General features: G+C 50.5%; 1 protein-coding gene across 7 annotated transcripts in view; it reads right to left on the reverse strand.

Annotated features, from left to right (window-relative positions):
* The window catches only part of ACTR3B (actin related protein 3B), a 227,737-nt gene that overhangs the window by 123,842 nt on the left and 82,734 nt on the right, over positions 1 to 21,161 (reverse strand). For 4 of the 7 annotated variants that reach the window (XR_009541869.1, XR_009541873.1, XR_009541868.1 and 1 more), the window contains 2 exons: positions 1,372 to 1,427; positions 133 to 373 (listed from right to left, as the gene is read on the reverse strand). The gene's annotated coding sequence lies outside the window, so the exon portion shown is untranslated. Of the gene's footprint in view, positions 1 to 132; positions 374 to 610; positions 719 to 1,371; positions 1,428 to 17,848; positions 18,378 to 21,161 lie in introns of those variants that run through there. The other 3 variants (XR_009541870.1, XR_009541871.1, XR_009541872.1) reach the window with 3 other exon arrangements.

Here is a 21,161-nt window from a genome sequence, read left to right on the forward strand (position 1 = left end):
CTCAGAACAGATGGAGAAGGCCAGAGAGTGTGTCTGGAGAGGCAAAGAAGAACTTTGGCACTGATGTTAAACATTCATCTGTCATTATGTGAGCATCTACACACTTCTTTACGTTAAAAAGTGTCCTCATACCCTGAAGAGCTGGGAAGCATTGAGCCACTTGCCAAGCCCAGGTTACCCCTGTAGCACTCATTCTGTGATGACTCGGACAACAGAGCCATGTCTCTCGAGGAAGGCAAGTTGTTCTGCAAAATTCCATTCTTTGCAACTTCCTTTAATCCATCCCATTATCATAGCATGCTGTGTTAGCCAGGATTCCCTATAACACAGCCTGAGCAAAGATGATGTGCTCACGTTTGATTGCAGGTGCAACCTTAAGGAAGCAAGAGCCACAGGGAAAGGAGAACAAGGTAGGGAAGAGGGGAAAGAAGATAAAAGGTCATGCTTTTCAGAGCTGGCTACACTTTCACGAAAAACACACCTAGTTGCTTAGTCATAAGAGATGTTATGGGAATGTCTAGAACCTCTGCATCTCGGAACCATTCATCTGGGAAGAAAGTGGGAGGATGCTGGCTCCTTGCATGTACCTTCCCTCGTTGATCAAAGTCATCCCACGGGGCATTTTCTCCTCACGCATCAAGGCTGTGTCACCAGCACTTCTGGGCAGCCACGGGGGAAGACAGATCTCACGCCCACAGCCTGGCACCTCATCAGAGTTCTGAAGTGGGGGAAGGAACCAAATTCTCTATGGATCCATTGGTCAGCTCCAAGCCTTGGATGTTACCTGCCCCTGTGCCCACTATCACAGGACAGGAAGAGAGATACCTACAGCCCATTGATAGACGACCACGTGGCCACCATCACCAGGGAAACAAATCTCAGCCCTCTCATTCTTCCTCTGCTGCAGGACCAAGACAGAGCATCACCTGGACCATAGAGCTGATGCACCCAAGGCCAATTCTCTTGACACTCCCATTCCATTCTCAGCACCCAAAACACATTATTATCATGCACTACCCAAGCAAAGACTATAGACGTTCATCATTGCCTATAGAACTCCATTTTCACCCAAGATGTGTGTGGGGGTCTATGTGATATATCCGTGTCAGTGGGTCCCCAAGACTACTCTCGAACTTGATGATTCACTAAAAGGACCCACAGGACTCAGGAAAAGCTGGTATCCTCGTGGCTATGGTTTATGATAAAGAAAAGATACAGATTAAAACCAGCAATGAGAAAAGGTCGTGGTTGGAGGAACCAGCCCCAAGCTTGCAGGTGTCTCTCCCAGTGCAGTTACAGGGGAACACACAACTCCCAGCAAGTGTGTGACAACACAACGCATGCGAAGTGTTGCCAACCAGGGAAGCTCACCTGTGCCGTGGTGTCCAGGGTTTTATCGGGTCTGTCTTGTAGTCCAGGCGGCACACCTACAAGGCAAAGAACAGCAAAGATTGCCAGCGAACTATCAGCAGCCAGGAGAGGGGCCTGGAACAGCTTCTCCCAACCAGCCTCAGAAACCAGCCCTGCCAACACCTCGAGCTCAGCCTCCAGACCTGTAAGACAAATCCTCTTGTGTAAGCCACCCTGTCCACCTAGCAAATCAACACAGCTAGGATGTCTACTGCAGGGTCCCCGCCTTGGACAGATGCTTTTTCTCATATCAAGTTTTCTCCCTGTATGAGTTTCCTATGGCTGCTGTAACAAATTATCACAAACGGTGAATTAAAACAACACACATAGCTTCTTTTACGGTTCTGGAGTTTAGAAGTCAAAAACCAGGACTGGGTCAAATCAAGGTGCTGCTAAAGCCATGCTGCATCCAGGGCTCTAGGGGAGAATCTTTCCCTTGCCTTCTCCAGCTTCAAGGGCTCATTCCTTCTGGAATGAGCCACAGCAACTGCCTTCAGCGTCAAAGCAAGCAGCATAGCACCTGCTTCCACTGTCATGTTGCCTTCTCCTGCAACCTAACAGGCTCCCTCTGGCTCCTTCTTATAAGGATGTTTGGGATACATTTAGGGTCCACCTGGATTATCCACGGTAACTGCCCCATTTTAAGATCTTAACTTAATCGTATCTGTAATGTCCCTTTTGCCATATAAGGTTCACATCCACAGGTTCCAGGGATTAGGAGCTGGGCATCTTTGGCAGGCGTTATTCAGCCTTCCACACTTCTCCCCTGAGCTTGCAAGGAGATTTTATTATGGATTAAAGACCTAAATGTAAGACCTGAAACCATAAAACTTCTAGAATAGAACAGAGGCAGAACACTTTTGGCATAAATCATAGCAATTTTTTTTTTACCTGTCTCCTAAAGCAAAGGAAATAAAAGCAAAAATAGGGCTTCCCTGGTGGTGCAGTGGCTGAGAGTCCGCCTGCTGGTGCAGAGGACATGGGTTCGTGCCCCGGTCCGGGAAGATCCCACATGCCGCGGAGCGGCTGAGCCCGTGAGCCATGGCCGCTGAGCCTGCGCGTCCGGAGGCTGTGCTCCGCACCGGGAGAGGCCACAGCAGTGAGAGGCCCGCGTACCGCAAAAAAAAAAGAAAAGAAAAAAGAAACAAATGGGATTATGTTGATTTTTAAATGCCAATCTCACATTCCTGGGATAAATCCCTTTTGGCCATGATGTATTATATATTTATATATTTTTAGATTCAAACTGCTAAAGTTGTGTTAAGAACATCTGAGTTCATCATGTCTATTGGTCTGTGGTTTTATTTTCTTGTATTGTCTTTTTCTGGTTTGGGTAGCGATGTAATACTGGACTTTGAGAATGATTTGGAAAGTATTCTCTCCTCTTCAGTTTTCTGAAAGTTTGTTAAGAATTGGTATTACGTCTTCCTTAAATTTTGGTAGACTTCACCACTAAGGCTATAGTTTCCTTTATGTGAAGGTTTTTAACTACAAATTCAATTTTTTAATAAACGCAGGGTGATTCAGTATATCTACTCCTTCTTGGGTGAGTTTTGATAGTTTGTCTTTCAAGAAATTTACCCATTTTTATCTAAGTTGTGGAATTTGTGGATGTTTTTGGCATAAATTGTTCAAAACCTTCTCTTATCCTTATCATGTAGGATATTTCCCTTTTATCCCTGACACTCGTAATTTGGGCCTTATCTCTTTATTTCCCAATCAGTCTTGCTAGAGATTTATCAATTTGGTTGACCTTTTCCAAGAAGCAACTTCCAGTGTCACTGATTTTCTCTCTCGTTTATCTGCCGCCTAGGTCGCTGATTTACGTTCTTATCTTTATTGTTCCCTTTTCGTCTGCTTAGCTGGAGCTTCCCGTGCTCTTCTTTTACTAGTTTGCACGCTAGGAAAAATCACGGATAAAAACGTGACTTCTGCACGATATGGAAAACACTCTTCTGTCGGCCGCTTGCACTTTGTTCATTCATTGTTACAGCCACATGCTTTGCAGCAGAACAAAAGATATTCCCTGCCAAGGCGGACAAAGTTTCCTTTAAGGTCAAATTGGACATGCTCTATGTCTGGTCATTATCAGCCTCCATCTTCAGAGAATTTGTCCTCATTATCTACCTATAACCTTAAACCTAGATTAACTCAAGATCCCCTTAAACGTTTGTTAGAAGAAATCTTAGAATATGCTTTTGCAGAAAATCATGCCTGTCCCCTTAGAGTTAGGAACAATGTTTGCATAGAAAATTGAATTCACTTACCAACTTGCTATAATTAACCCAGTAACTTTGACCTAACCGATCTCTTCCAAGTAACATTGCCTCTATGTAAACTGAATCCATTCTCTTGCTAGCTTACAAAATCTCTCATATTACAGGTCTAGATCTTTCTTCTTGCCAGCTATGCAAGTAAAGTTAAAATGGAAGCGTGAGCATTCATTTTGGAAAGCAGTGGGAAATATTCTTCACCGCTCACGCCTTGCCAACAGGCCCCTGGGAGAGGCATTCGGATCGGATGGTAAAGAGTCCTCCACTCGTTGGGCAGTTTTCATTTAAGCTTTGGAATCCTCTGAAGCCCGTGCACGTGGGCTGATCCGCGGGACGGCAGGGAGCTGCCCGGGCTGCAGTGCTTAGGGCGCGACAACACTCCTGGGTGTGCCCTCACCCCTGTGAGACCCCCTGCTCCTGTGGTCCCCGGCTCCCTGGGATTCCCGGTGCTGCGCGGTGGGACTGGCTTCTCTCCTGTCCTGCTGCCTGCCTGAGAAAAAGTCAGGAGATCATCAGGAAGCTCTGGTTCCAGGAAATTACACAAGGTTTTCTCTTTGCTTTAAATTTGATGTTATAAAGAGATGTGAGCAAGGAGAAATCAATCGGGCAGCCTTTGCTGGGAGTCAGGGGGCCAGGGAGTCACGTGATGAGGAGACTGTGGCCTCATCTCTGCTCTGTGGGTGCGTCGGAGTTGCAAGGAGTCACAGCACCATCTCCTTCTGCAGCCCAGCTGTTTTTTTGAAGTACAGTTGATTTACAATGTTGTGTTAATTTCTGGTGTGTAGCAAACTGGTTCCGGTATATGTATACACACATTCTTTTTCAGATTCTTTTTTTTTTTTTTTTTTTTTGCTGTACGCGGGCCTCTCACCATTGTGGCCTCTCCCGTTGCAGAGCACAGGCTCCGGACGCGCAGGCTCAGCGACCATGGCTCACGGGCGCAGCCGCTCCGCGGCATGTGGGATCTTCCCGGACCGGGGCACGAACCCGTGTCCCTGCATCGGCAGGCGGACTCTCAACCAACCACTGTGCCACCAGGGAAGCCCTTCAGATTCTTTATCGTTATGGTTTATCACAGGATATTGAATACAGTTCCCTGTGCTATACAGTAGGACCTTGTTGTTTATCCATTCTCTGTATAATAGTTTGCATCTGCTAATCCCAAACTCCCAATCCATCCCTCCCGCTCTCCCTTCCCCCTTGGCAACCACAAGTCTGTTCTCTGTGTTTATGAGTCTGTTTCTGTTTTATAAATATGTTCATTTCTGTCATATTTTAGATTCCACATATAAGTGGTATCATATGGTATTTGTCTTTTACTCTTTCTGACTTGCTTCACTTAGTATGATAATTTCTTGTTGCATCTATGTTGCTGCAAATGGCAATATTTCATTCTTTTTTATATTCCATTGTAGATATATACCACATCTCCTTTATCCATTCATCTGTCAATGGACATTTAGGTTGTTTCCATGTCCTGGCTATTGTGAACAGTGTTGCTATGAACATAGGGGTGCATGTGTCTTTCTGAATTATAGTTTTGTCTGGATATGTGCCCAGGAGTGGGATTGCTGGGTCACATGGTAGCTCTATTTTTAGTTATTCCAGGAGCCTCCATACTGTTCTCCATAGTGGCTGCACCAATTTACATTCCCACCAACAGTGCAACACCACTGTTTGATGATGTCATCGTGATGTGTCAGTGATGTCACAGTGGCCCTTCTCTCCTTCGATTCCCCCTTCCTTTCTCTGTGATGTTTTCCTTCATCCACCACCAGTCACCCCCCTGTCTTCCCCAGGGTCGTCTGTTTCTTTCCAGCAAGCCCTACAGACCTCTACAACCAAAGGAAGCCACACGCATATTTCTTTATCCCTTTCATTTTATAGGGAACACCTTTAACTAAAAGTTATCCAGCACTTACAATGAGCCAGGAATGTACACCTTTTGAATTCTCAGACAACCCTATGAAGCAGCAACGATTAGGACCTCCATCTGACAGGTGGGAAAGTGAGGCACAGAGGAGGTGAAGTAACTCACCAAAGATTTCTTGACCAGAAAAGAAAAGGTTGGAATTTGATCCCAGCCCCACTCCAGAACCCCACCTCTTAGCGCCCACACTGTGCGTTATGTATTTTCATTGTCACTTAATGTATGCTATTGTTATAAATAATAGTGGGAAATGTTATATTGATTGTTAGTAGAAACATGCAGAGGGACACACCTAGGACCGCCTCACCTGCCATTACTTTTCATGGGAAAATCTGCTGCAATGTGTGGCTTTCCAGGAACACGCCTGTCTCCTAAAGCAAGGACCAGCTGTGTCTGCATTTCAGCCCCATGGCCACCCTGCAGGTCAGGGCCAGCCAGGGCCCTGTTACGGAGACAGACCCGGCAACACTGGACTGTTGGAATAGCCAGGCGTTGGCTGACACGGCACACGACAATTGAAATACAGAGAAACCAAGCCAATTCGCAGTCGGGCTGACGTCCCAAGTCACCATCCTGATGCCATAACCCCAGATCAGAAGGTCAGTGTTGCCCTGAGTCTGTCAGACGGCTAACTACCCACCTCGCAACATCCTCGGGGGACAGGGGACAGGTGGGTTTGGAAGAAAAGGTGATGGAGAAGACCTGGAGGAGGTAAGCCAGCCGGGGCCTGGGGTGGGGAATGTCAGGGTCGCTCAGGGCATGGGGTCCATTGAGAGAAGCCACCACGTTCCACGTCATTCATAACAGGCCACAAACTCACAATGGGGTATGACTGCTCCCCAAAAGTAAGGGAATCCATGGACTATATTTTTGGAATGGTGGTCCATGCCTGCTTTGAACGTGACCTCCTGGAATACGCGAGCACTTAAAAGCAGGCCCCATGCATGGGGGACACGCTGACCCGCCCGCAGCCAGGAGCCCGGTGCCCGGCCACCCAGCGAGGGTCCAGGAGCTCCGGCAGGGCCAAAGCTGGAGAAAACCCTCCCTTTCTTCACCACATCACCACGAGCCCCTCAACCCCGTCCTCCCATCCCCTGCCCCGCAGCTGCCTGCAGATTCCCCAAGGCCCATCTCCCCACCCGGAGGGTGGCAGGGCTCGACCTCCCCTGGGCACCTGCCCTCCCCCGTTCCCTCCCCTACCAGCCCTGCCCCTCCTGCCTCCTGAGCAATCACTGGTTCCCAGGACACATCCCTCACCACCACGTGTCCCGAGGCCTTCTCCACCTCACACCGCCACTTTCAGATGGCCTCCTCCCCCCGCCGACCTCTGCTTCCCCCATCACACTGTCCCTCTCCCTCCCCAAGAGTAGAAGCAAATACAGTGATGGGGACTCAGGGAACCTGGTGGCCATTTTTAGGGACATAAATAAAATAACGAACGCACAAGAGGGGGCAGTGGAAAACATGCTCTTCGGTGGCTTTGCCGGGAGGCAGGGGGAGGGTCTCTGAAACCACCTTCTGAGTGACAACTGCCCGGTGACTGAGCGCTTTAACCAGGTGACTGTAGCCAGACACATGATCGGCTCTAATTTTACTCCCGACATACTTCATGGGGAGAGAGAGAATAAACGGTCTGATGAGAATCTTTGCACCAAGAAGCTGTTTGTTCTCAGAATCTCTTCAGAGATTTCCAAGAGAAAATGCCAGAAGGATGTAATTCTACAAGGAAGCTGCACGGCTGTCTTATCTGAGAGCTGGTCAAGTAGATGCACAGTCTGGTCAGAAACACAGACTCTGTGCGCTCCTCTGATACTGCCAGTGGTCCCCAGGGTCCCGGGGCTGCGGGTGACGGATGGGGCGGGAGCTAGGCACACACGGCTGACTTCACTCCCACGCCTGCCCTGCCCTCCCAGCTCGGCCTGGCTGCTTCTTACAGATCCAGTTCTGAGTAGATCATCCTGAAAAACAGCTTGAAACCAACACACCGTCTGCGGCTCTAAACTGGAAACTTTGGACAGAATTTAATTTTTTAAAACAGTTTATGGGCTTCCCTGGTTGCGCAGTGGTTGAGAATCCGCCTGCCAATGCAGGGGACACGGGTTCGATCCCTGGTCCAGAAAGATCCCACAGGCCGCGGAGCAACTAAGCCCGTGCACCACAACTACTGAGCCTGCACTCTAGAGCCCGCGATCCACAACTACTGAGCCCACATGCCACAACTACTGAGCTCATGTGCCACAACTACTGAGCCCACATGCCATAACTACTGAGCCTGCGCTCTAGAGCCCACGAGCCGCAACTACTGAGCCGCGTGCCACAACTACTGAAGCCCACGTGCCTAGAGCCCGTGCTCCGCAACGAGAAGCCAAAGAGAAGCCCGCGCACCGCAATGAAGAGCAACCCCCACTCTCCACAACTAGAGAAAGCCCGCGCGCAGCGACGAAAACCCAACGCAGCCATAAATAAATAAATTTTTAAAAAGAAGAAAAGAAAACCATTTAAGTTACACTGGCAGACAGTTGCCAAATGTCTGCAAGAAAACCCGCAACTTATCCCTAAAGCTCCACGCGCCCCTCGCCTTCGGCAGCTGCCCCCCACTCCCTCCCCCTCCCGTGGGGGAGATCTGTTGGAAGCCCGGTCCACGCTGGGTCCTCGCTGGGAAGCCGGGTGGCTCAGCCCCAAGCGGGCTCCCTGGAGAAGGCGGGGGAGGGGCTGCACGGCACAGAGCGCGCGTTAGAATCACAGATGTTAGACGTAGTTTACTTTTTTCCACCAGAAAAGATGTCATTGACTGCAGGCTTGACCAAGAAGTTTCTTTTAATTCTGGAAAGGACACAAAAGAGTGATCTGGGTCGTGCTTAAGAGCTTGGAGCAGAGGCGCTGAGCACGGGGCCTCCAGCTCCAGAGAGAAATTAAGGTCCAAAGGAGGGACGTCTTTTATGAGGGAGACTCTGGCCGTGCATGTGCATCTGTGGGCAGAGGCCAGGCCGGCAGCCTGGCAGTGCTGGCCACCCAGACTCCGCTTCTCTCTTCCTGGGCTTATGGGTCACGATGCTGACCTGTTACAGGAATGAAATTCCACACATCTCTTGCATGGTTTGGGGAAGCATGCATACGCTCTTGCAAATTATAGGGATTTAGGCATAGATATAAATATAGACCAAGACACCCTCAAACATGGGGCAAAGGGGAAAGAAGGACTTCACATCCCGCCAACTGTTGGAGATCAAACTGGGTCCTCCCTGAAACGCGTATTTCGGAGCCCTGACCCCAGTACCTCATGACGTGGTCTTATTTGGAAATAGGGTCTTTACAGAGCAAATCAAGTTAAAATGAGGTCAGTAGGGGAGCCCTCATCCAAGATGGCTGGTGTCCTTATCAAAGGCGGAAATTCTAACACAGAGTCAGACGTGCATACAAGACAGGCAAACATGCATTTATGTGGCGATCAAGACACGTGTCTACAAGCTGAGAAGAGAGAGGCCTCTGAAGGAACCAACCCAGCAGACACCTTGATCTGGGACTTCCCACCTCTAGAACCAGGAGACAAGAAATCTGAGTTGTTTAAACCACCCAGTCTGTGGTAGTTTTTTGTGGCAGGCCTAGAAGACGGATACACTGGCATATAATAGGCCCTCAATAAAATCTGAAGATGAAATAAATCATATAATGGTAACTACTTGGAAAACTCCCAAAAGGGACGGAACCCCCAACTACTACATAATCCTTTTTCCTCCCTCCTGGAGCAAGCGACACCAACAGAGCTGATGGCAAGGTCCACCCAGGTGCCAGCCTTCTCCAGGAAGACAGGCCCTCATCCAATGGAAAATACGAACACATGCTTATCTCCTAATTACCGGCCCTGAGGAAGGAAACCCTGCTTGCATGCTCTTTCTGATATATACAGATTAGAGAGAAAAGAAAGAGGTAATTGGATTTCTCCAACATCGACAATCTCTCCCCTGAGAAGTCACAGATTAGGGAGAGAGGCACCCTTTGTGCTCCGAATAAGGTAAAGAGGTTGTCCTTGGTTTTCACCTCAAGTCTCTAATGGCTAAAAACACGACAGAAATGGAGAGAACCCCTCTGTGGTGTTGCTGGTGAGGGGGCCAGGCTTCTGTCTGCCCGTTCTGTGAGAAAGCCCCTCTGCCGTTGCTCTGTGTGCCTCTGTGTGCATCCCCAGGGCAAAGCACTGCTCAGACAATTCTTTTTTAAAGATTTTTTTTTTATGTGGACCATTTTAAAAGTCTTACTGAATTTGTTACAATACTGCTTCTGTTTTATGTTTTGGTTTTTTGGCCACGAGGCATGTGGGATTTTAGCTCCCCGAGCAGGGATCGAACCCGCACTGTCTGCATTGGAAGGTGAAGTCCTAACCACTGGACCGCCAGGGAAGTCCCTGCTCAGACAACTCTAAGTCACCCCCCCCACCAGAGGCAGGGCCGAGAAGCAGAACAAGCTGGAAACTCTCCGACCACTGCCCTTGGTAGAACATATAGGGCCTTCCAAACACATGAGCCAGTTTCTACATCTTGGTGTCTTAAAATTTCTCTCTGTGATTAAAAGAAGTCAAAGTGCGATCTGGTCCAGAGAACAGAGGCAGCCTCAAATATGGCGCACCTAGACCAACTGGCATACCCTATGACCAGGCATACCTTGTAACCACTGGCACAACCTATAGCCAGTGGCATATCCTATGACCAATGGCACACCCCATGACTGATGCACTTACAGGGGCTGTATAGGAATCCACAGGAGAACGTGTGGAGTTTTGTGATACACACCAGGGGGTCTGGTAGCATTAAGGAAAGGAGACATCCATTCACAGGAGGTGGCATCCCAGTTGTATCTTAGAGGCCTGGAGGCATTTGAATCAGCAGAGAGGAGCGATCTGGACCTCCAGCTCTCGGTGGGAACCCTGCCTTCCCACCCCCAGTTGACGCTGTGCTACAATAATGGCCTTTCTTGCAGAGAAATATGCTCACGTTCCTCTGCTGCTTGCAGTCCTTCCATGGCCTCCACTGGCTCCAGGGTGAAGCCCCGAGCATGGCAGCCAAGGCTCCATGGGTCCTGCCTGGTCTCTCCACACCCGTGCCGGGCCATCCCAACCTCTGGCTGCAGTGCTCACCTCCCTCTGCACACCAGTCTCTGTGCCTTTGCCTCTTCATTCCAGGCCACCTGGGGAACTCCTACATCCTTAAAAATAATAAAGTCCCACTCAGATTGATGTGACCACCCCCCCGAAGAGGGGAAAATCCTCTCTCCCTATTCTCTGGCATGCACACCTCTGCACTAGCAGACCACACAGCCATCACGTGATCACAGGGCTGTCTCCTTTGTGAAACCATAAGCCACTTTGTCAGAATGGGTCCTGGGAGGCCAAGTCTGAGATAGAGATAGAGATGGAGATGGGGATGGGGATGGGGATGGGGGTGGGGGTGGGGATGGGGGTGGGGATGCGGTGGGGATGGGGATGGGGATGGGGTGCCGGTGGGGATGTGGTGGGGATGGGGATGGGGATGGGAATGGGGTAGCGGTGGGTATGGGGTGGGGGTGGGGTGGGGATGGGGATTGGGGTGGGGGTGGGGATGGGGGTGGGGGGATCGGGGTGGGGATGGGGTGGGGGGATCGGGGTGGGGATGGGGTGGGGGGATCGGGGTGGGGGTGGGGAGGGGGGCGGGGGTGGGGGGTTGGGGTGGAGTTGGGGGTGGGGGTGGGGGTGGGGGTGGAGTTGGGGGTGGGGGTGGGGATGGGGGTGGGGGTGGAGTTGGGGGTGAGGGTGGGGGTGGGGATGGCGGTGGGGATGGGGACTGGGGTGTGGGTGGGGATGGGGTGGGGGGATCGGGGTGGGGATGGGGTGGGGGTGGGGGTGGGGGGGTGGGGGGTTGGGGTGGAGTTGGGGGTCGGGGTGGAGTTGGGGGTGGGGGTGGGGGTGGGGATGGGGGTGGGGGGTGGGGGTGGAGTTGGGGGTGAGGGTGGGGATGGGGTGGGGATGGGGGTGGGGGTGGGGATGCGGTGGGGATGGGGGTGGGGGTGGGAGTGGGGATGGGGGTGGGGATGGGATGGGGGTGGGGATGGGGACGGGGGTGGGGGTGGGGAGGAGGGCGGGGGTGGGGAGGGGGGCGGGGGTGGGGGTGGGGTCGGGGATTGGGGGTGGGGGTGGAGTTGGGGGTCGGGGTGGAGTTGGGGGTGGGGGTGGGGTGGGGGTAGGGGTGGGGGTGGGGATGGGGATGGGGTGGGGGTGGGGATGGGGATGGGGATGGGGATGGGGGTGGAGTTGGGGGTGAGGGTGGGGATGGGGGTGGGGATGGGGGTGGGGATGGGGGTGGGGATGGGGGTGGGGATGGGGTGGGGGATCGGAGTGGGGGTGGAGTTGGTGGGGTGGAGTTGGGGGTCGGGGTGGAGTTGGGGGTCGGGGTGGGGGTGGGGATGGGGATGGGGATGGGAGTGGGAGTGGGGATGGGGGTGGGGACGGGGGTGGGGGTGGGGACTGGGGTGGGGGTGGGGGTGGGGATGGGGGTGGGGGTGGGGATGGCAGTGGGGACAGGGGTGGGGTGGGGGGATCGGGGTGGGGGTGGAGTTGGGGGTCGGGGTGGAGTTGGGGGTCGGGGTGGAGTTGGGGGTCGGGGTGGAGTTGGGAATGGGGGTGGGGGTGGGGATGGGGATGGGGATGGGGGTGGGGTGGGGAGGGGATGGGGGTGGGTATGGGAGTGGGGATGGGGTGGGGATGGGGTGGGGACGGGGGTGGGGGTGGGGATGGGGATTGGGGATGGGGGTGGGGATGAGGGTTGGGGTGGGGGCAGGGTGGGGACGGAGATGTGGGGGTGGGGATGAGGGTGGGGATGCGGCGGGGATGGGGATGGGTTGGGGATGTGGTGGGGATGGGGATGGGGGTGGGGGTGGGGAGGGGGGCGGGGGTGGAGTTGGGGGCGGCAGTGGAGTTGGGGGTCGGGGTGGGGATGGGGATGGAGATGGGGTGGGGATGGAGGTGGGGGTGGGGTGGGGGTGGGGGTGGGGTGGGGTGGGGATGGGGGTGGGGATGCGGTGGGGATGGGGGTGGGGATGGGGATGGGGTTGGGGGTGGGGGTGGGGATGGGGTTGGGGGTGGGGGTGGGGATGGGGTTGGGGTGGGGGTGGGGATGGGGTTGGGGGTAGGGAGGGAAAGGGAGAGAAAGGAAGGGAAGTGGAGGAAAGGGGAGGGGAGGGGAGCACTGTCAAGAGGGAGGGGTCAAGCCGGATGTAGTCTAAAGAAGACTTCAGCTGACCCTGCCTGGAGGCTGTGAGCCAGGGACCACCCTTCAGAGTTGATCCAAGTTGAAGCCAGAGGGCAGTGACTCTGTTACCTCCCTCCCCCCACTTCAGCGAGTCACTGGAGGGGGACTGGGTGGGAGAACAGGGGTCCATGAAACGGATGTGACCTTGGGGAGGCTGCAGCCCAGGCATCCCCATAGGGGCTGCCGGTTGAGAGGTGTCTGCTGGAGCTAAGACCTTCATCACTAGGGGCGGGGGGGAGGGGGATGTATGTGGTGCATCGCAGCATCCACCACACTCCCTGAGGGAACAGTCCAACTCTCACTCATTACTAGGCACGCTATCTCTAGAAAGGGCATCTAACAAGTTCTATTATCTTTAGGACAATAGAACTACTACTCCATCCCGTCGTCCAACGTGTCCCCTGTGGCCTCAAGGAGCTTTGCGACCTCTTATCTCCAGTGCTGACCACAGCCTGCTGGTGATGAAGAACCTTCCAATTTCTCCAGATCGCCAAGGACAAGACTGCACAACCCAAGGGCATAGATCAGGCAGTGCTGTATGTATTTCAAAAGCCATAGCTCTGTGCCTAAGATGTGTATACAGCATAAGGTCCATAGAATATAGCCCACTAAATGTTCTGGTTTTCATACTTAAAACCTGGTATGGATTAGATGCTCTTTTGAAAGAACTTCAGTTAAATCTGCTGGTCAATCTTAGACTCCTATGAAGACAAGTGAAACAGCCAGGTGGGATCACAGTCCTATACCTTGGCGCACTGGTCTGTTCTCTGAGAAGTGGTGTTTGCGTTCTCAGCTCTCCTGTCAGATAAAAACTGCCTTATGTAAAAGAAGGTCATTTCTCTACATCATCCTGCTGGTGGGGTGCACTGCGGCTCACCCCCAATCTCTCCAACTGAGAATAATGCCAGCTCCAGCACCCCACCTGGGCTCCCCTCCAAAATATTTCACCTGACAGCGAAAGCCCAGCCAAATACCATCTTTTCACTCTCATTTCTCCTCTGAAATCCTGCAGCATTTGTAGATAGATCAGAGGCTTAACCTCGATCACATATTAACGTATATAGTTTTCCTAATAAGACTACAAAATCTCAAGGGTCGAGAAGGTGCTGAATATTTCCTTCTGGGCACCTGCGCATTCAAGGTGAGATGGTAAGGCAGCTCCAGCCCATCAGTGCGGCGGTGGGCACCTTGGGTGTAGCAAGTGAAGGATAGGGTTTCCATGATCCAGGCTCACACACCACAGTGCAAAGCGGATGTTAGAAACGGGATGGATGGAGAAGGGAGAGGAGGGGGAAGCAACTCGGGCGGATGGAGGGGAGGGACCCTCCTGCCGTCTCTCCATCCCCACGCACCCACCTGTGCCCACTCCCTGATAACACTCACTCCCAGAGGCACTGCGGAAACGTTTTCATCCTTACCATCCATTAAAGCCCGCAAAGTACAGAGGACCTTTGTCTTTACGAATCAACACAGCAACTTCTCAGCTATGGTCCCTTATGTAAAATTTCTAGATGACTCAATTAGTTCCATTTATTCATTCACCAAAACCTTATTTTATCCATTTTAAGCTAAAAGCTTTCTTAAATGGATGACACACCTTCATGCCTTCTTAAGCAGTGAGTACTGATCCTCTACCCTCTTCCTTATTCAGAATCGCCATCGTGCATACAAACTCCTGTGCTGAGCTGACCTTTCTCACCATCGGGGTCAATCCTACAGTTGGGGTGCAGCCCCTTGCCCCCCTCTGAGTTGCGGCTTCTGGTGGGTGAGTCACAGGGGGGTGGGGTGGTGAGAGAGATAGAAAGAGAGAGAAAAAAAATTGTAGCCCTGAGACAGGGAGGCTCCTGGACCCCCCCCCCCCACCCAGCACGAGGATTTGGTGACAGTCACCTCAGCCCTCCTGGGTTCAGGCATCTGGGCACACCTCCCGGGCGAATTCCGCACAGTGAGAAAGTTGGGTGTGCGGCCAGCAGGGAGAGGGGGGGCCCTTGGACCCAGGCTTGGCCCATGGCTCTGAGTTCTTGTTTCCAAAGAGCCAAGAGGGTTTTAGGGCACACTGTCTCTGAAGGTAAAATCGTAAAATAGTTTGCTCTCTGTCACCCAAATCCCATTTGGTTCATTACCACTCCGTGCTGTGATAAGGTTTTTAAATAACCTGGAAGCGTTAATGCATGTAATCTGTCCTCCCTTCCCTCAGATTTCAGCTCGGAACTGCCCTCTGAGGATGGATCGTGAGCGCAGCACTTTGCAGCCACGCGGGCCCCGCACACTCGGCGGTCAGCCCGGAGCCAGAATCCGCGAGCCGCCCAGGACCAGAGCGGACGGCGGTGCTAGGACGCCCTCTGGTGTCCGCCTATGGGACACGCGGCCTGGAAACCTGCTTCCAAGGGTCAGACTGACCGCGGGCATCCGGAATCACACATCTTGACGGGTGACGCTCCCCCAACCCCCGGAAACCTAAGCAGTCGGAAAGCAAGGGCAGGGGAGAGAGCGAAGGACCAAGTACCCAGAGACGGCCCATCTCACACTCTCGCATCCCTATCAGCTTTCCCCCTCCCGGCAAACTCGACAGCTCAATTTACATCCTCCGTTTGGGGACCAGGAAACTGAGGGTCAGAGGTTAAGAAATACACTGAGGGGCTTCCCTGGTGGCGCAGTGGTTGAGAGTCCGCCTGCCGATGCAGGGGACACGGGTTCGTGCCCCGGTCCGGGAAGATCCCACATGCCGCGGAGCGGCTGGACCCGTGAGCCATGGCCACTGAGCCTGCGCATCCGGAGTCTGTGCTCCGCAACGGGAGAGGCCACAACAGTGAGAGGCCCGCGTACCGCAATAAAAAAATAAATAAATAAATACACTGAGGTTCACACAATAAGTGAGGACCCAGGATTGAAATCTTGGCCTCCAGATTTTCAGCTCAGGTCTTTTAAACACCATTATGTACTAATTAATGGAAGGCATGAGTGGATTGCACCAAAAGAAAGCTTCCTATGGTTTGGAGAAGCAGGATGTGGAGAACAGGCACTTGACCTTCTTGTGTGCTCACTGATAAAGGAAAAGAGACACGCCTCTCACAAGCACCGTCAAAGTGTCCAGCGATGTCGTGTACAGGACAGCATTCTGTACAGTGGGCTTACCATTCATATTCTTGTTTTCACTAAGAGATGATTTTGTTGTTAAAGTATAAACCAAAGATTAACTTACCCAACCAAGCAGTCATTTATACACTTCCACCACAAACACACATACACACACCCACCTTTCTACCAAGAAATTACTCAAAATCACTACTGAGGTCTACCAGGGCAAGGAAAGTTGCCAAATGTAACAAAGTTTAAGGTAAACAATGAATAACGTTTTAGTGTAAGTTTGTCCCATACAATGTTTGGAATGTGCTGCAAATATTGCATGGGACATAGTTATGCTAAAAAATTATTTGTTGTTTATCAGAAATTTCCATTTAACTGGGTGTCCTGTATTTTTTTCTGGTGACCCCATGTGAAAGCTGACTGGGGCAATCTTCAGGGTCACAAAAGCAGCTTTAGGAAGCCAGGTATGTGAGGAATAGCAATGGGGGGGTCTCAGAATGTGGAAGGTGTACAGAAAGAGAGGTAAGAGGGCACATCAACACAGACACTGCTGGGGGCCAGCCCAGTGCACTGTAAAACAGAGCTAGACAGAGAAATGAAGTTCTGCCCAGAAAATCAGGACTATGATGCCCCTTCAGAGCAAGTCTTTAACATTCGACCAGTGTATATTTAGCAAAGGTGGAAAGAAATGACTTTTCTATTAGTAAACATATTATATCTCTTTATGTTCCAAATAAGACATTCATTAAATGCCTTGAGCATCATATAGCATTTTACCCTATTTGGAGTGGACGGCAATGAATTTTTTTATGAGTCTATTATCACATGAATGGGGCTAATAATTTACATTTTGTTCATTATGTCAGGATACAGGGAAGCGGGTACTGTGTTTCTGAGTTACTTAAATATTGTCTAAATATATATTCTAGATCAGCACCCCAGTCAGGTTCCTGGCAAACCCATCCCTTAATCCAAATGTGAACAGTATCTCATTACGTACAGCATAGCTTATGTTTTTGCTGGGGCAAGGTACTGAAGAATATGAATACGGCAGATTACTTGAGCTGGCTTTCCAAGTTCTTAATTGATTTGTCTCCACCCAGTTTCCTTTCTATCACCATCCCTAATTTTAAAGTAAGTATTTTCAACTTCTATGCATGGAAAAATGTGAGTATATATCCCCCTCGGCCCACAAAATCATCAAAATATCAATGAGATGCCAAACCTCCCACAAATTTTGGAGATGAGGGCCAGAATTATTTTATCTGAATAGTGAAAACAAAAACCAAATACTAATATTTAAGGCCTTTCAGGTGCAAAAACCTAAAATCAACGTTGTTTATTAAAGTATATGCTAGTCAGGAAGTGCCTCTTCATGCTTCTGTTTGGCCATGACAATAGCAATTCACAAGGTTTTGTCAGAATTAGAGGAATTGATCACAGAAAGCATTTAGAACCGTGCCTGGCAGAGTATAAGTGCTTAAACCAATCCATGTCATTATTATTATTATTATTGGTGTTGTGCTACGTGAAATAAGTCAGACAGAGAAAGACAAACACTGTATGACATCACTTATATGTGGACTCTAAAAAATACAACAAACCAGTGAATATAACGAAAAAGCAGCAGGACTCACAGATATGGAGAACAAACTAGTGGCTAAAGGTGGGGAGAGGGAGGGGGAGGGGCAATATAGGGATGGGGGAGTGGGACGTGCAAACTACTGAGTGAAAGACAGGCTACGAGGATGTATTGTACAACACGGGGAATAGAGCCAATATTTTGTAATTACTGTAAATGGAGTGTACCCTTTAAAATTATATTAAAAATAAAAAAATAAAGCCAAAAAAAATTTTTTAATAAAAGGCATCAGATGACATCCAAGGGAAGATACTTGTTCTAGGCTTAAGCATAGTCCCAGTCTTCTCCCTCTTTTCCAAGCTAGTTGGGCAGATATTGAGAACCCTCCACCCCCAGGATCGCCGGTCAATTCAAGGAGAAAGTTCATGGAAGGTTCTACGAAGCAGCCCGGCATGTGACTCCACGGATCACAGGCTGCTGTGGTCAAAGTCAGCACACAGGCCGTTGGGGGTGGTTTGGAGGCACCAGCGTTTCTGAGCATCTGAACCATGAATGCTGTATTCGTTTGCTAGGGCTCTCGTAACAAAGTACCTCAGACTGAGGGGATCGCACGACAGCAATGCGTGGTCTTCCCGTTCTGGAGGTCCCTGGGAACCGGCGGTCTGTGGTTCCGGGTCGAGGACCTGTTATATTTAAGTCCTCCTCTTCCCCCACTTGCTCCCTACTTGACGGGGTCCCACCTCCAGCCCCCCGTGAGAATAAGAACACTAGGCCCAGACAAAGAAAGATAAATATCATATGATATCGCTTAGATGTGGAATCTAAAAAAAAAAAAAAAAAGATACAAGTGAACTTATATACAAAACAGAAATAGACCCACACTTACGGTTCCCAAAGGGGAAAGGGGGGGAGGAATAAATTAGGAGTTTGGGATTAACATATACACAGACTACTATATATAAAATAGATAAACAGCAAGGACTTACTGTATAGCACAGGGAACTATACTCAATATTTTGTAATAACCTACAACGGAAAAGAATCTGAAAAAATTGATATGTGTATATATATGTATAACTGAATCACTCTGCTGTACACCTGAAACTAGCACAACATTGTAAACATTGTAAATCAACTTTACTTCAATTTTTAAAAAAACAACACACTAGGCCCTCGGTAGATCTGAGGATGACATAATCAAACTACGGTGAATGGCCTGGTTCAGTGCCTGGCACACGGCAAACATTCAATACATGCAGGGCCTGTCCTCACTTGTAATAGGATTAAATGGATCCGTGTCCGGACGTGACACACTGTAAATGCTACCTATGGCCATCATTACTACTTATTATTGAATTTTACAAAGTAGAGTACGATTGCAACCATCAAGGCATTTAACATACAGCTCGAGAGTTGAGCAGTAAACCCACAGGAAGGTGAATCAGGCAGAGATGGCCATGACGAGGGACCAGCATCAATGTCAGGGGTCCAGGAGCTGAAGCAGGATTTGCGCTGAAGAGGAAGGGGTCTGAGGACATCAAAGCTAGAGGCCAAGGTCCTTTACCCGTGTTTAAACGGTGTGCTTGAACAACTTAAGATTAAGGGGAAGGGGGGAGGAGGTTGGGGGAAGGATGGAGTGTGAGGTTGGGATTAGCAGATGCAAACTATTATAAGTAGTATGGATAAACAACAAGGTCCTACTGTAGAACACAGGGAACTATGTTCAATATCCTGTGATAAACCATCATGGAAAAGAATATGAAAAAGAATGTATATATATATATATATATATAAAAATATATATATATGTATAGCTGAGTCGCTTTGCTGTACAGCAGAAATGAACACAACATTGTAAATCAACTAGACTTCAATAAAAAATATTATTTAAAAATGAAAAAAAATTACTAAGGAAAAGAAAGATTAAGGGGGAATTTTCATGAGTTTGTGCTTTAGATCCAAAACCCCACAGGAGCCAGCAGCCCACGGTCCAAATGTTCCTGGTTTGTGATGTGTGATGATCCAAGACCCACTGTTCACTTTTTCCAGTCCCAGGAGCTCCCCGTGTGTCCAGGGCTCCCGAGCCCTTTGCTTCCTGTCCACGTTTGCAGCGGCCCCATCACATCTGCCAGTGGTCAGCAGCCACCATCCAGGAGGTCAGCACGTCCCAGGAGCATCAGGGGGACACAGACCCAGCCCGTTACCACACGCCCCTAGATGCCCCATCAGAGCTGCCGGGCTGGGCCGGGTGAGGGCGCAGTGGGTGTGGGAATGCAGCTTCCTCACCCAGATTGGCTTTCTCTGCACGTTCCCTGAGATATTTCAAGGATGACGACTTGGGTTCAAAGGGCAAGCAAGCCAATCCCTTAATGCCTGGAGACACATGTATCCAGGCCTTCAGAGCCACCACGAATTCCCTTATCTGCCTTTGGCAATGAGCTCTTCTTAGAAGGTCTTCACGAATTCCTAATGGTCGGAATTGATTTGCTACATTTTTCGTGTTAGAAAACACTTAAAAAATTAATCTCCAATCTTGGGCTGCTATTCATGTCAAAGCTCCTCCTCCTTTATTAAAGGCATCATTTGTTATTTCAGTCAGACCCCCCCCAACCTCCACAGCCTCCCACACGCCAGAGCACAACACGATCACTGCTTTCTACACCCTCCTCGGCCCGCTGTCCTTTCTGCTTAAAGACTTGACTCCCTCATCACCCAGTGACTGCCGTCACGAAATACCCAGTTGGCTCGAAGAGGTCATTTGACGATCACTAGCATTAAAAAGGGGGATGGGGTGGGCGCGTCCTCTGACGCTGTGAACCCAGGCTTCTCTGGCTTCAAGCTCACAGGTGCCTAAGCGGTCCCCTCCCTCTGCCCATCATGCATCCCGCCTTGCCTCCCTCCCGTCTCTGCGGTTTATCAAAGGTAGCAGGTGGTGGAGGTCATGGGAACTGGTGATGCCTCCCTGCCCTGGCCACTCCCTTGCCTCTGCCCCCAGGAGCTCCCAGCTCAGCCCAGATCTTTCCATGCTCTGTACCTTGTCCATCTCTTTTCCCTTAAACAGAGTACTGTGGCATCAGAAGCCCACAAACATTAGCTGAAAACTTAATTAACTGGTGCTTAATACGAGAGCAATTACTGATTTATTAGTCAACATCCACGAAGAATGTCTCCTACAATTAGAAAAGCAAACAGGTTCCCTCTCTAGTATCCTCTGGGTGATTCTGAGGCCGGGTCCGGGCTCGGGAGGAAAGCATTGCCGGCAATTTCCCAGGATGCCCTGAGCCCGAGAGAGGGGGTTGGAGGTCAGGTGTGTCAGTCGGGGCTCCAATAGCAGGTCCAGCAGGAGATGTGCATGGATGTGAGGGCAGGGGCCAGAGAGGGATTTATTTTAAGGAACTGGCTCACATGATTGGAGGGACTTCGCGCATCTGAAACTTAAGAGTGTTGGCTGACCATTTAGGAAGTCAGGAAAGAGTTGGTGTTACAGTCTTGAGTCTGAAATCTGCAGGGCAGCCAGGCTAGCTGGAAACTCAGGCAGGATGTCTATGTTAACAGGCTTGCGGCAGAATTCCTTCTTCCCCAGAAACCCTCAGTTTTTGCTCGTA

Source organism: Lagenorhynchus albirostris, chromosome 8, assembly GCF_949774975.1.
Source record: "Lagenorhynchus albirostris chromosome 8, mLagAlb1.1, whole genome shotgun sequence".
NCBI lineage: Eukaryota > Metazoa > Chordata > Mammalia > Artiodactyla > Delphinidae > Lagenorhynchus > Lagenorhynchus albirostris.